This window comes from Apteryx mantelli, chromosome 5 (assembly GCF_036417845.1).
Source record: "Apteryx mantelli isolate bAptMan1 chromosome 5, bAptMan1.hap1, whole genome shotgun sequence".
In the NCBI taxonomy this organism is placed as follows: domain Eukaryota; kingdom Metazoa; phylum Chordata; class Aves; order Apterygiformes; family Apterygidae; genus Apteryx; species Apteryx mantelli.
In genome coordinates this window covers 653,965-670,040 of record NC_089982.1, presented here as the reverse complement: position 1 = coordinate 670,040, position 16,076 = coordinate 653,965, and positions in this window count along the sequence as shown.

Genomic DNA, 16,076 nt, shown 5'->3' with positions numbered 1-16,076 from the left:
AGGCACCTGCCGCGGCCTGGGAAAGGACCGCCGGAGCCGAAGGCTAAGGGATGCAAGCAGCGCCCCAAAGCGCGAGGGCGTCCCGCGGGTCCCTACTGAATTACAGACCCCCCCGCCCCCAAAACCTTTTTAATTAAGGCATGTCTCGCCTCAACTTCAGGGAAAAAAAAGAAAAAAAAAAAGAAAAAAGCAGCATTTCCCAGATATCGGAATCGCCCGTCGCGGAGCCTTGCCCTCCCTGCCCCTTTTCCAGCCCTGAGCAAGCGGGCCGAACGCAGGGCGGTTTGGGGCGTGCTTGTTCCCCTCGCTCTCCCCCTGTTCTTCACTATTTCTTTTTCTTCTCTTTTTAAGTCTTCTCACATTTCTTACGGTGTTGGAGAAGTTGCAATGTTCTCCCACCACGGTTTTTTTTTTTTCCAAAAGACGGGGAGCTTTGAAAAGATTATGGAAGAGTTATCCACGTTTTCCTTAGCCTGTTTAATTATATCCAGTGACCCCCGTTTGAATGTAACTACATACACGCTTAGTCTCCAAGCTTGGATTTATCCAAGATTTTTCCTTTTTTTTTTTCCTTCCCCTCCTCCCAAAAGCTTCAGAAACCTATAGAAAGGGGAACTACCGCCCCCTTTTCCAGCATGCAAAACAGAAACGTGTTCAAAACATGCTTTTCCCCTCCGTCCCCACAGGTGGTTGTCCGGGAAGACCCACCTAAGAGGTCATTAATAGGTGGAGCTTTGCTTTTTCTCTGAAAACAGAAAATGGCCATTTTGGTCACATAGAGGATTATGCGGGAAACAGTTGCGAGGTTTTATACCGTTTCCATCTATCGACTTTCATCCCTGAATTTTCTTTTTTCCTGGGCGCGTTGCAACTGGGGGCAACCACGAGGCGTCCTACCTTCTATTTTAAGCTGCGGCCCTACAGACACTCGCTGCGATTTTCCTCCTTTAACGTCGCCCCTGCCGATATTCCCAGATGGAGAGCATCGCGCTGAATTTAAATGCGCGTCACTGCCGCCGCGAGGAAACATCTCCCGCCCCGCAGCGAGCGGCCCTGAACGCACGTGGCCTGAAGGAGGGCTTTTAATTGCCTTTTCCCGAGCATCGTTCCAAGGGCTGTCACCAAACGGTGCTGCATCCCGGCAAGGAGCAGCATCCTTCGCCGCAGCGCTCCCTCCGTTAATTAACGCGGTTAATTCGGAGAGGAACGGCAGAGAGGCCATCTGGAGCGACGACTTTACGAATGCACCGAAGGCACCGTTTCTTTCTCTCGGCAGGAACAACAAGAGCTACGCTGCTTCGATCGCCCTAGAAAAGGCCGAAAACCTGCTGTATTTGCCCTCGTGCCATTCGCTTCAGGACAGAACAGGACGGGATGATCTTTTTAACAAGCAAGCGAATCATCAGGAAAAGGAGCCAGTTCAGATCTTCCAGCGATTCTGGATAACAAACCCAGAAACTGCTGTTCGGTGCCCAAACAGGCCCCAAAACATTGGCTTATTTCCTAAAAACTCCAGGCCTGCGTTTGCACCTCCCGCACACCCCAGCTAGATGCGGGCTAAGAACCTACGGGAGGGACCGATATTTAAGCGCATCAGTTATCAATTGTGAAGCAAATGACAAAACTATGTTAAAAAAAAACCCAAGCTTGCTAAGCCTGGAGGACTGTCTTTAGCAGGAAACACAAGCGAGTTGGAATAGGATTTACACAGCTCGGTGCGGCTGAGGCAGCCAGGGGTGCTGCATCTTCGTCCTACGAGCCGGAGAGCAGCTCACAGCGTGCTCATCTCCCCTGCCTTCCAGCTGCCTTCTCCAGGCTGCACGCACTTCCTCAGATATCTGTCTCCATTTTCCCTCCTGTATCCTCTGCTCCTTAGGGAGTTGAGGCGAGGCGAGGAGATCCCCCTCAACATCTCCAGGGCTTCCCCCCCTTGGGACCTGCCCGTGGTGCCTCTCCGTGCAGCCACTGGGGAGCAGCAGAAGGCTGCAGGAAGGCCCTGCCAGCTCATCCCGCTCTTCCGTGGCTGCACGAGAGTTTTCCTGGAGACCTGGGGAGGATGGAGGAGGAAATCAGGACCTCCGCTTAGAGACGCCCTCACCCACGTCCGCCTCATAGCCACCCCTTTTCCATGGGCCACCTTCCTGGGGAGCAACCCAACCCTTCTCAAAGTCTCCCTGCACCCTTGCCGGGGAGGTGGGATGAGGAGATACAGACTAAGAGGACAGGCACAGGTTTGGCCCAGGACCAGGTGATGGGGGAGGTCTCCTGGTAGCTCTGCCCTACCTCTGGGGCCATGGTCCTGGTCCTTCCCCTTCCCTCCCAGCTCTGCCAGTCCTTCTGCCCCAGGAGCAGGGGGGGGAAACCACCGCCAGTCCACACCAGCGGGGCAGCAGCATCTGTTTAATAGCTCCAGGTTCCTCCTTGCCCATCCCCTGTCCCTGGGGACACATCCCTTCTGCATTCAGCATGTAGAGCAAACATCCCAAGTAAAGACACACTCTTGCTGTATTACTGGCCGAGTTCATTATCCGAGTAAAAATCCAAATAGTGTGAAGAAATGGTCTTCCTCTTCCAGACGCAATGAGCCCAGCACTGCTCCAGCATCGCAGATACTTGTTAGCATCACATCACTGTTTTTAGCTGCTAAATAAGGCATACAACGAAAAACAAATACATCTTTATCACCTCTTCTCTAGCTACGTGTAACTTTGCAGGAAATCCTCTGACTCATCATTACTTGGAAAGTTAGCCTGGCTTTAAGATGGCCCCAGAATTTTTACAGCTCCTCCCAATCTGGCTTTGGCCGGATTTCTTTTTTCAGATGCGAGTTTGGCTTTCTGATTTCCAACAGGCTACAGATTTGTCTCCTCCTCTATGTATCCAAGGCTGCATTTGCACTTGGCTGCTGCTTCTAGGTTCAGCCAGAGCAGGGACCAGCTTGCCCATGCCACGGCTGCTCATCCAGCCTGCCTGTGCAGGTCCCCTTTGCGGACCCGCGGGGTGCAGGTGGGGATCTGGGCATGCCTGATCCTCACCGCCAGCAAGATACAGTCAGTATCCTGCATCAGGATGTCCTCCTCCACCCGTCATACTGCTCTAGAGTCACCAATGCCTCCCGCTGTTGTCCACTCTAGGTGTTTGCATTAAAACCTCGCTTACTTTGATTGCTCCAGACCCACGGTGACAGGGCAGCACACTGATGGGCAGCACACGGTGAGGGCACCCATGGGGGAAGCAACAGCAAACCTCAACCCCTGACAGCACCTCCAGGGTCATCCCTCTGCTGGCCCCCAGCAGTGCTGAGAGCTGCGGGGAGACACAAAAGACAGTAAGACAGGCTAATTTGCCCTTCTCTCAGGCTGTCACAGCAGGTTTTATTTATTGCCAGTTAGCAATAAAGCATCACAACCCCAGGACAGCCTATGCTCCACCCATCACCTCCCTTGCTTGTTCCCCAAGGAGCTTTCAACAAACCAAGCTATAAAGAAAAAAAGAAGCTACAAAGGAAGGGAGAGGAAGTGGGATAGGGAGAAGGCTAGGAAAATGCACAGTTCTGCTCAACACCTCACCCAAGCTCCAGTGATCAGCACTTCTTAAGCCAGACAAGGTGTCTCCACCTAATAACCCCTGATGGCTTTTTCTTCCAGATATACCTTTTTGAACTCTTGCAAACCTCAACATCCCACAGCAAGAACCTCCTCCTCTCAGCTCTGCACAGCAAGGAGAATTGGGTTCCTCTTCCTTCCTTTTAACCAGCCACCTGAGAATTTCACCTGGTGCCTCCTCGTTCTTGTATTTGGAAAGACATTCCTCTTTGCCCACTCACAGCTGTACCTTATCTGTACTCTACAGGCTGAATAATCCTAGGCTGTTCAGCTTTTCCCCATGTAGAAACCATCACAAACGTTTGAACATCCTTGGTGCTCTCCTCTGGTGCTGGAGAGACCAGAATTGTGCAGAGCATCTGCGATGTGGCCACACCATGGCTGTAGATACACCGCTGCAAACAGCATTCCCATTTTGGAAATGGAAGATTTCTTTTCCACTTCCCCATTTCCTGGCCTTTCCCAAGGTTTGCCTCAGAGGTGGCAGGAATCAATCAGTTTCTTGCTGTCCTGCAAGCTGCAGCCAGCAGCCAGACGCCTATGAAACAGGGCGTCCCTGCTCCTGGCACGTTCTCATGCTGGTTCCCGCCAGCAATGTGCTCTGCTGGGATGCGGTGTGGCCAGCCCTTGCTGTTAGGGCAGGAGAGGGGCTCCTCACCCTGCGGTAGCAGCCGGGACTGGAGCGCAAACCCAGGGCAAATCCCAGATGTGGCAGGATTTCGTGAGCAGGAGTCCTCACAGGGCAGTCCTTGCACTGCCTCTCCGCCACGCAGTGAGTTGCCCAGCATTTCCAAGCTAATCCTTCTCCCCGAAAAGCCCTTCGGAGGCAGCCGAGAGTGTGCTGTGCTAACCACCTGAGTCAGCTCAACCCGGCCCACAGGGAAAGGGGCGGCAGGGCCAGGCCAGCGCCGACCATGAAAGCTCTCCCACCGCCTTGGAGGACGCTGCTCTTCAGCACCGGCATCATTGTTCGCACTTACTGGAGCGGATGGTACGGGGCGCTCCAAGGGCGAGGACGGCAAGCACCGCAGACCCAGCTTGCTTTACAATAGACGTATGCATGGTCGTGTCCATCACAGCCCATTAACGCCTCCCTTCTCGGTCACAAGCACGGGGAACAATGTTAGCTGCATGGGTAGCACGCCTTGCTAGCTGCTCCTCATACTGCTGGAGCATAGGAGATACCTTTTGGTGGGGGGCTGCAGGAGCAGCACGCTAACACCAGGCTGGCTCAGCCACTTGATCCAGATCACCGTGAGGACGTAAGCTGAGGAGACCCACCAACGCTGATCACCGTGGCTGCACTTGGCACAGATCCGGTCACTTCTCAAGCATGCATCTTGCCTTTGGTCACCTTCCCCTCTCCTAGTAGGTCCCCTGACCATAGGATTAGGCGACGAAAAGCAGTAGAACAGAGTCAACCCCTTGAAGTCCATCACCACCACGCAGTCCCTGGCACCAAAATCAGTCACTGGCTGCCACTCCTCTTCCCTAGCAGATACCAGGGAAGTCGGCAATTGCAGCAAGAAAGGCATCGGCCGAGGCGGCCACCGCTGTTCACTATTGCAGGGCCCATATATTTAGATGGGCTTTGGGATGTGTGGCCTCTGGGCTTCCCCAATCGCTTGCCCCGAGTCAGGAACGGGGCAGAGAAACCCCAGCGCTCAAGCAAACGGAGAGAGTGCTCTGGGAGGGCTTGATGGGGGCATGAGACGTAGGCAAGGCTGGAAACTCTCCCCGAAACAACTCCGCCTAAAACCTACCGATTGCAAAAGTCTCGTGCGGGATGAGCACTACATCTTTATTTAACCGCTCAGGGAGGCCCTGCTCTCTGCCAGGTCAAACTGCACTGCGCGCTGCTTTCCACTGACCGGGCTTGCAGCCCTGCACAAAATACTGCTATTGCCACGTTGCCCAAAAGCAGGCCTCCGGGGAGCTAGGGCTGTGTCCAGACCATCTCGCTTAATCCTGCAAATACCAGTTCTCATAAAAATAGAAACAATCGCCTTCTCACAGAGCAACTCGCTGGATCAAGTTTCCAGTGCCCACAGCAACCAAGATAAATTAGTATTATCTTTGCGGCTGGTAGATTAAACGGCTTCTCTCCTGTAAAGCAAAACAGATGAGGGAGGGGGCAGCTGGAGCATCCCCTTATCTGTATGATATAATGCGCCTGCTTACTTTTCCGCAGCGATGACATGGGAAGTGTGCTCGAAGCCAAAAAGGGAGCATGTTTGCTGTACCTAGCATGTGTGTTGGAAGAGAGAGAGGCCCTCCAGCTCATCAAGCAGCTCGCGTTATTTAAAACAGTCCTACAGCTCCAGGGAGCCCTGCGGTTAGCGTAGCCTCTCGGGAGCTCGGCGTCCAGGGCGATGCTGCCGTGGAAAACTCGCTGGGACGAGGCTGGGAAGCGAGCAGAGGACAGAGCCCCGTCGCCGCGGCTCTGACGCTGCCTTGTTTTAATATAAGAGGCGTTCAGATGGGCCTGCCGGTGCTGCTTTGTAGGCTAATCTCCCGTCGCAGGGTAGGGTTTCCATTTCCAAGCCGTATCCCTTCTTTCATTTTAATGCCAGGATTTTAATCAGCCTCAAATGAAGAAACGCGAAAGATTTGCCTACATGCTTACTGCTGCTTACTGCAACTTCGTCTGGGCTTGGGCGGGTGTTGGTGAGACGCCCTGCTAGCTCTCCCTGGAAAACCCAAGGGAAGATTTAAAAATCTCCCATAATTTGAGCCGTCTTTTCAAGTGAGACGCCTCAAAGCTACTGAGGTCCTGATTTTGAATGTGTGCGAGACCTTCTCGGAGACTGGGAGTCTCCCAGGAGGTGCCCAAAAGTGCTGACGTCCACCCTGCGGAGCGGCAGCCGCCCCTTGGGAAGCGGGCGGACGCTACCTTTTCCCATCAGGGCAGTTGTGGGACTGTCAGGGCTGGGCATTTTGCCATCCTTCGGAGCACGTGAAGACCCAGAGCCGTGGGGAAAGGCGGGACACCGGCTCTGCTCTCCACCAGACCGCTTCCTTCTCTCCTGAGCCCTGCAGCCACAAGACGGGGAGGGGGCAGGAGATGCCGTCACGCAGGCAACATGGGATGCGGTAGGCGTTGCATCCTGCACAGGTGGGAAGAGAGGCTGCCCCGAGCGGGCTGCGTGGTGTGGAGATACCGGCATAAAGCCGCGGCAGCCCAAAAGCTTCAGCACGCGTGGGCTGGCCACACATCTGATGTAGGCCAGGATGCATTTTGCCTGTTTCACGATGAAAACACACTGCCAGCTCATATTTAACCTGGCATCCACCACCACATTCCCACCCATCTCCAATCAAGGCTGTCCCAGGCCCTATGGAGAGATGAGAAGGGCTATAGGAGACGAGACGTAACCGAGACAAGCTCAAGGGCCGCAAAACTTCCTCCCCCGTTAGCCGCACACACATACAACCTGCTGGCTTGTCTGGTTTTTCGGAGATAACCCTCGGGTTACGCACTCAGGAGCACCGACCGTCTGAGCCCGCCCGTGCACCCAGCCTCGGTGCGGAGCCCGAAGCCCCGGCAGCCTCCAGGGCAGAGCACAACGCTGCCCGCTGGGAGGCGAGCGGGAGGACCGGAGGGCACGGTAAACATCCGCGGCGTATTTACCCAGCCGCAGTCCGGCAGCGAAGGGCGACGCGGCAGGAGGGAGGCTTTGGTGGTTCTTCTTGGGGCCGCGTCGCCCTTCGCCGCCTCGAACTCCGTGCGGACGCCAGGTCGGACTCGTCGCTCCCCGTCCGCCTTCCCGAGGGCAAGCGAGAGGTGAACGGGGGCCCACCAAGGTCCGGCCCGCGTCCCCGCAGGAGGCGACGGGAGGGCTCCTTCCCGGAGGGGAGCCCGGCCCCTCCGGCTGCCCCAGGCAGCGATGCAACGGCCCGGCGGTCGCTCTCCCCGGTGGCAGCTCAAGGCCTGGCAGGGAGCTGCGTTGACTTTGTGCTCCAGGGTCGCGTGTCCCGAAGCTGGCAGCTCTCGCAGCACGCCTCCGCCACGTGAGCGGCGGCCGGCGCGCGCAGGCGATGCTCCAGGCCGGGCAGCGGAAGGCCACCTACCCCGGGTGAGCTTCGGACTCCTTCCCCAGGTCCCTTATTTCAATCACCGTCCTGCCATCCGGCGAAGCGGAGGGACCGTTCCCATCGGCCCAGCATCGGGCAGAGTTAAGGTGATTTAGGGCCGAGTCAGACTTCTCCTTCTCCCGGGGGAGAAGCCGGGGTCAGAGGAAACTCCGCCGCGACGGGGACCGTCCGCAGTCACCCGTGCCCTCGGCAGACTGGCAGCGACCTCGCGGTGAAGCCAGCCCCCGGGGAACGGGCAATGTCGCAAGCCCTGGAAGGACGACAGGGAGACCACGGTGCCGCTTGCTGGAGGCCTCCTCCGACAAGTGTTTGCTAACCCTGTTTGCTCGGAGCCTGGGGTTAAAAATCGAACTGCCTGGACATTAGCCCTGTCCACCGCGAATAGCATCGCCCACCACCGCAGGGGACTTTGCGACGGCACACACACCGAACACACGCTTCCGCCGGCTACGACTGCTCGCCGTGAGCGCAGTTAATTTAAGCACCTGCCTGCTTTTTCCTTCCACACTGAGCTCAGGCTGAAAAGCATTAAACAGCCTTAAAAGTCTGGGGGGAGCTGGGCATCCTTCAGGGTAGGACAGGGCTCCCTTACAGGTTAAAAAACAGTCTCCGAAAAGCCGGAGTCACACGGCCACGCAACGGCCGGCTGCCGCTTTGCTTGGCACCGTATTTATCGGTCGTTCTTGTGCCAGACGCCAGCCTACAGCTGCCTCGCACCGTCTCCAGCTCATCCCAGCAAGAAGCACGCTTCTCCCTCACGCTAGGGCCTGTAGATCGAGATGTCACTGACGACCCAGCAGAAGAGATCGGGAAAGCTCTGGGCCTCTTTGGGGTGACATTCGGTCACCGTGGGACCTGGTCCCTGGAAAAGAAACTGGGTCACAACCTCCGGCAAGAGCAGAACCCATTCAGCGCAGGAAAGGCAAACCGCACGGGAGTCTCCAGGAGCTGCTCCAGTTTTGGGGGGGGGGGGGCTGAAACCTGACCTTGATCTGCCCCTGCGCAGTTTTGGGCAAGGCTGCCGAAGGACCTTGTGGGAGACCTTCCGGCAGACGCTTTTGCATCTGAAGCAAGGAGCAGGCGCCGTGCGGTGCGCGAAGGGGGGGGCTGCGGAGGCCGGTGGGAGCCCCGAGGACAACGTGGGAGAACGAGCCCGTGCGCGGCAGGCAAAAGGGCAACGTCCGCGGGGCGCAGCACGCGTCTCCCGAGGAGCGAAACGCGACCCCGAGCGCGTGGGGCAGGTGTCACCCCCTCGCATACCGAGCCCCGCTGCCCCCGGCCCACGTGCCCATATGAGGCATTCCCCAGCTGCCCTTATCACTATTTCAGGCCCACTTGAATTCCTGGCTCTCATCGGGCTTTCTCGAGACACTTGAGCCCCCAGGCTCGAACGCCACGAGGCCACCTCGGGCCCTTCCCTGGCGCTGAGCAGCGCAGAAGCCGCGGTGGCAGCACCGACCTAAAGGCCAGCTCAGAGGACCACAGAAACCACGGACTCTTAGGCTGCTGCTTCTAACGGCCCCATCTCTTACCCAGCAGAGACTCGTTTCACCTACCACGGGGTTGCCACCTTTGATTCCCACACCAGCGATGCTGGCTGCTGTCCTCTGCGCAGGTCCCAGCTCTGCCAGCACGGGGCGGTTGGAGGTGCCAGTGCCACAGGCTGCCCTGGTACTGGTGGTCTGGCTGAAGCGTGGGGGTGGGAAGCGTCCTCCCAGGCCAGCCACCCTGGATTACTTTCCTGGCCAGCTCAATTTGCAGATCAAGGATTTCCTGGAAGGGAGGCAGTGTCTTTGCGTGCAACAGTAGCTTTTTCCCTTCCGTGAATGTGTCCGGTCCTGTTTTGCACTCACAGCAACTTCTAGCCTCCACCAAGTCCCGTGAGTTTCACATCTTACCTACAGCCCCTTTATAAATAGAAAATTCAAGAGCAGTCTGCTGCTAGCAGCTGACGGGATGACGGGATCTCTCGTACAATCCTCATTCGTGTAGTAAGTCTTAGGACAGAGTGCGCGGTGAAATGAACCAGCCAAAATTACTTGAGACGACAGCACAGCTTGCAGCGGAGCATGTCACGGGTAACGGTTCTGGCCAGCACAAGCCCGTCTTGCCCACAGTGGAAGCTAAAGCGAGCAGGAACCTTCAGAGGTGCAAAAAGTCACACCATGCTCGGTGGGCAAAGGTCTGCAAGACAGATTGCTTGCACACAACCCACAGATAGGCTTGTTTGCCTTATGCAGAATAAGATATCTTTGCATTAGTAATAGACGCGTGTGTTCACCTTTTTAGCTTTGGATAACTTAGCTTTAGCGATATCTGATTGCTTCTGGCAGGTTAGGACAATTTTATATTAGTAATAAATTAATAAAGGAAGGGATTTGCTCTGATATGGTGCAGTGAGCTCGCACTCACATACCGCTTCCAATCTGCAAACTCTTTGAGACCTTCACTGAAGCATTTTGAGAGTCATCTGTGTTTTCTTTCCTTCTCCTTTCCATGCTCATACATGAGGCTTCCGTGTCTTATCTGCCTCTCACCATTCTGTATTTGCTCATTCTATCACATCCTCACAGTTTTAAGCAATGCACCTTCTGTTGCTCCTGTGAGAGCCCCACTTCCCTGAGATGGGTCTGTGAATTCTTGTGGTTCACATGGTGGGGATCAGCAGCATCAGTGCTTTGAGAAGGGCAACAGCTCCCAATGGAGCTATGTAATCATACAATCATGGACAGATTTAGGTGAGAAGGGAGCTCCGGAGGTCTTTGTCCTCTCCCCGCTCCAAGCAGGGCTACCCTCACAGCCATGTCAGGTTGCTCAGGGCCTTGTCCACGCAACGGTTGATGTTACCCAAGGGTGGAGATGCCACCATGCCACTGCCTTTCTGAGCCCTGCACCAGGGCCACCCCACTGTCCTGGGGCAGAGATGTTTCCTCCTGCCCCCGTCAGAAGTTTCTGCATTGCAGAGGTGCCCACTGACTCTCATGCTTCTGCTGGGCACCGCTGAGGTCTTCTCCGTCGCACTGACCAGGTAGTGGAAGACATTGTTAGATCCCCGTCAGCTGTCTCTCCTCCACTTTGAGAGGGACACGGAGAAGGCAATTAAAGCTGGAGCGCGGCGCACTGCCTTTGACATATCGCCCCGCACCTTCCGGTCATGAGGTGATAAGACGCTCATAAGGCAGAGGGGCCTGCAAAACACAGGAAGTCCACTGAAGAAACAGGATGCGTGTCCACGCGGATAAGAAACGCCGGGGGACTGCAGCAAGACAGCACGGGGACACGCAGCAGCCAGGCCTGGGACAGACAGGCCACCGCAGCAGCCGTCGGACGGCATGGGACGGGTCGGCCCCTGTGCAACCAACACGGGAGGTCAAGGGTCCCTCGGGTCCCAAGGCAGCTGCCTGCAACCCTTTATCTAGAGATTTATTTTATATATGTTACTGGATGACGTGAACCTCTCCTGTTTGTTTTGCATTTCAGCTCTAATGTGCAATTTATGTTTTATATTTTCTATTTCTAAATTGCATATTAATTTTATAGTTACATGCTGATTTATTCCCTTACAAGATACAACTATGCATTTTCATATTTATGAGTGTATAACAAAACACATGACCCCCACCACCGCCCAGACTGCAGGAGCCAGGAGCACTAATGAACTTGGCCCCCAGCTGATATGAGAGCTGAGACCAAGAGCAGCCAAGCAGCAAAACCCAGAGCCGGTTCTTTGATCAAAGCCCCCGGGTTAACCAGGGGCCACCGTTTGCTATTTACAGCCGCCTCGGCTCACGTTCAAGAAGGAGGCTTTAAAAAGCCTGGAGGCAGCGTGGATGCCAGGGTAGCTCTGTCCTGCACGCACGGCATGCCGCTGCTCGCACGAGAATGGTGTAAATCCCAAATTGTGTCACAACACAGGCTGGATGAGGGCCAGTGTGCAGGGGAGGTCACTGGGAGCTGACACAAACTTGTGTCAAACTTGGTTTAAGCTATTAATCGAATAGTATTTGATTATTTTGAGCTAAGAGAACTCCGCCTAGCTTTTGGAGGACCCAAACAAATCCCAAGCAAATCTGGAGGACCTGAGCAAATCCCACCACAACCACCAGGCTACAGGACCGAGGGCTACAAAGGTTGTCCCGGGGTTGGCAGCCAGCTCAAAGCCAGCTGACAGCATCGACAAGCAGAAGCGTGGTAGCCCTCACAAGGGCTCCCATGGAGGAACGGGCAAGTATGAGCAATCGTCGTGAGGGACAGGGAGTCAGGAGGAAGGGCTTGCAGTCATTTCGAGGCCATGCCACTGAAGAGAGCTGAGAAGGTTGGCAGCATGTGAGTCGGGCCGGTCCTCTGTTTGCGGACTTGATGTCCAGCCCTTCTTCTGGATGTGACAGCAGGCTCCTGTCTCTCGGAGACATGGTGACAAAGCATGATTTGAGAGCAAAGATTTGAAGCATTCTGTGACCCTCTAATGATCAGGTTAGTGTGGCTGGCTTTAAAAAAAACACAGTGCTTGCTCTCTTCCAGGCTGTCTCCGCATTGGGAGCCTGAAAGTCACCGGAAACCTCGTGTTCCGAGGTGACCCTTAGATGAACAGAAATAATTAGCGTGGAGTTTGGGAATGCAGGTACCACCTGCCTGCCACATTTCAGCACTGCGCTGTTAGTTTTGACGGAGCGGTACTGCACAAAACAGGACTGACGCAGCAGGGACCAAAGCATTTCAAAAGGCTGGCAAAGACGGCCTACCAGGAGAGACTGAAAGGCATTTCTCTTTCAGAAGAAGCGCCTGACTTGTCGTTGCATTTGGGAGAGGGAAAAAAAAGGATCAGAACCTAAGAAAGATCAAAATCTGCGAGACTAGGTTTCCTTTTTTCTCTGCAACGGAAAAGCCCAATGGTGGATGATGTTTTGCTCTTTGAGCTTATCTGAGCACAGGGATCATCACAGCTTCTTTCACCTTTGCATGTAGAGCGATTCTTACACGAGCATGCCTATGTGCATTACTGTGTCCATGCGGGTACATCTGTGCGTGTGCGTGTGTGAGATTCAGACCAACGGCCACATTGCTGTCCTTCTGCACGAGAAATGGAAAAGCAACGCTGCATTCGCTTCTTGCCTCAAAACAGTCTCCCAAAAGAGAGCACGGTCACCAAGGGGACGTTCGGCTGCTACGAACCGCCCATTGCCACTTTGCTAGATTTGTCTCCCTTTTCTCAGGAACAGATAAGTCAGCAAATCCAATTCCCGACCTCCTTGTGACGACTTTCAGAACCACCTCATTTATTTCAACTTACTGACTGCCTTACACCCCCAGGCTTTCACTGCTTTTCTCATTTGCATTGCATCTTCTTTACATTGGTTTTCCACCACTTCAGGAAACCAGTGGTTGCTGTGCGAGCCTGCTGGCCCTCTCCTCTTCCGCACGCCCGGTGGAAGCAAGGCCGATCAGCAATAGGAGACGAGGAAAGGCTAGAGGAGGAGGGGACGAAGGAGACGGCCAAAAACGTTCACAGGCTCCGTGGGTTCGGGCCTCACGCCATGCCCGGCTGTCGGCACTTGAATGCTGCTCCAAGTATTGTCTGAGGGCCCGACTCCCTCCTCCCCGACCAAAGTCAGCAGCAGGCTTCCTAAGAATAAATAGCCCGCTTGCCAGATCCCGACACAGCTATTCGTGACCTGGGCGCGTCTCTTTTGGCAGGCACGTTTCCTAAATTCTGCCTTCTCCAACCCAAGTTTAAAAGTGCTTGGTCCAGTACAAATATGCCGCGCAGCGCTGTATCTGTATGCACAAAAACCTGGGATGTCAAGCTACCTGTTGAGCTGCGTTTCACATGTGACCTAAGTGCAATAACGACCATAGAGAAGAGGGTTTTTTGCTAGCAAACAGTTTCTGCAAGAAGGAAACTTCAGGCTTCTGGTTATTTGGGAAAAATCTTTGAATATCATCAGGCTTTTCCTGGGATTATGTTAACACTTTCAAATAAACAGCCCAGGTTAATCTTGCAAAATGCTTTCAAAGAACACAGAGGCTGCAGATGGGAGCAGCTCTAGCCGCCTTCCTCAGCATCGTTGCCTCAGTTCTTGCCTTTACTGTTGCTATTGCCTACGGTACTTCCTTAGATGCCGTTTAGAAGTCAGGCATTTTGCTCCTGCTGGTTTCCAGATTCCCTCTATAGTGATGCAGAGAGATCTCCTGGTCCTTTCCAGGCAAGCCTGGAAAGCGAGTGATCCTGTCTTTTATTGCCATTGATCTTAGGATGAGACTAAATGCTTCACAGAGGGACCAACCATTCTCTGTTTGCAGTAGAGAGCGCCTAGATACTGAAGGAGCCCTATCTGAGGGACATGAACCCTTGGGGAGAGTTTAGGACCATATTTGTTAGCAAGAACTATGTGCATCCCTCAGCCTGGCCTCCTCTCTCAGCCTTTGTCAGCATACAAGAAGTGACTTTCAAGCAAAGTACAGTCTCTCACACAAGGATTTGCCCTCAGAGTCCCCAAGTCTGGCTACGTGCAAGTTCCCAAGAAGCTGCCCCACCAAATAAGGCTTGCAGTCTTTCTAGGGCACCACAGTCAAAATATACATTGCTTCGCCGTGAGTTGCGCATCTAGGGCAGATCTGAGTCCAGCAAGCCAGACGCTCGCACGGTGTAAACAAGCCAAGCCATGCTAAAGTCAATGTATCTGGACGGATTTAGCCCGCCTGAGGAGCAGAGCATCCCTCTGTCTCTGCAATCGCATTACTGTATCAACGGAAATAGCACCGGTTCCTTTCAATCTTCTCACCGTTCCACCAGGGACCTTGCTGTCCCTCTGCTACAAGGGCACACGGGGAATTTGGAGGATTTCAGATTCTAGTCCAGGCTTTTGCCTCCGAGAGGCTGTGTCTCCATGCTCCTCGTTGCCTTCACGTAGGAGGGCATGTACACCGTACAGACAGGTTTTGCACATCGCACCTACACAGCCAGGTGCTCCGGGGTTCAGACAAACAGCACAGGGGATGGCAAGTCACCGTGTTTCTTTGCATCAAGCAAGGCATAGTCCATAGATCTCCATCCCCATGTTCCCTAGGGGAAAAAGGGATGTTCTCAAGGAAAATCCCCGTAAGGACAGGTACACTGTTGTTGCATTGGCTGGTGCAACCTTGGGGCAGACAACCAACCTCCTCGCTTTCGCTGTGATTTTCCCAGGACTTTGCTAACGGCAAGGAAACCTGCAGACAGCATGAAAGCAAGGTCGCGGAGCAGCTCTCTGAAGAGAGCGTTGCAGACCTTGAGAGAGCGGGAGGCCCCCTTCTCTCCTCGGAGGGACTCACCTACATTTAGGCCCCAGCCTTCGAGGAGGAGGCTGTTTTAACCCTGATACCCACGGCCGGGGGGCACCGCGCCGGCCCTGCTAGCTCTCCTGCAGCGCCGCCCAAAACAGCCTTTACTACCCCAGGCAGGCTCTCCTCCCAGGTCACATGTTCCCAGGGACCAAAAGGACTCCAAAACTAGCCTCTCCTTCAGCATTTTGACATGAGGCAATACCCAAAGAGAATTGCTTCAGTGTTACCCTCACGGCCTTGTTGCATGCAGGTGGACTTTTTTTTTTTTTAAAAAAAAAAGCCCTCTTCTGCTTGGTGTGCACCCCGTCCCCTCCCCGCGGGGGCAGCTGGACCCTTGCCGCAGGGCGCCCGCAAAGCCCGAAAGGGTCCCCGAGGACCCGCTCCGGGCTCCCCCCACGGCCAGCCCGGCTCTGCCTGGTGCCCGACGCGGCGGGAGGGGTGGAGAAGCTGCGGGGAAGCCGTCGAGACCCCAGCGCGAGGGTCGAGCATGGAGCTAAATATAGCCCTTATCTCAGCCGCCGAAAGATAACGGCCCGCGCGCGCGGCCCGCCGCAGCGCCCCGCGCCAGCCGCTGCCTACCTTTGCTTCGGGGGCAAATACCAGGCGGCGGTTGTGAAACGCCCTGCCCCGGTCACGGCAAACAGGGCTCCGGCAGCGGAGGCATCTCCCTGCCCTCTCCCAGCTTCTCCAAATCTCATCACTACCTTCATCTAAAAACGGGAGCCTCTGAGGCTAAAAGGATGTTTTCCCCTCCTCAACAAAACCCTGCTGTCTTGCGGGACAATAAATCCATGAAATCGCAGCTTACAGCGGGGAGTCTCCAGGTTTAACAGCAGCCGTGCATACGCTCCCACAAGTTAATGGGAAGCAAATGTCGGCACTTTAGCCCTGCTTTTTTGCTCCGTAAGGGGAGAGGAGAGGGAGCGCTGCTCGCAGCTGTGCGCTTAGAGGCCAGATGCAGCAAGAGAGAGGCAAACGCCACGCACATCGCAGGCGGCTGCCGGAGACGAAGCCGTCCCCGCGAGGAAGTCACTTTTTCCGCTTCGCGCCGTA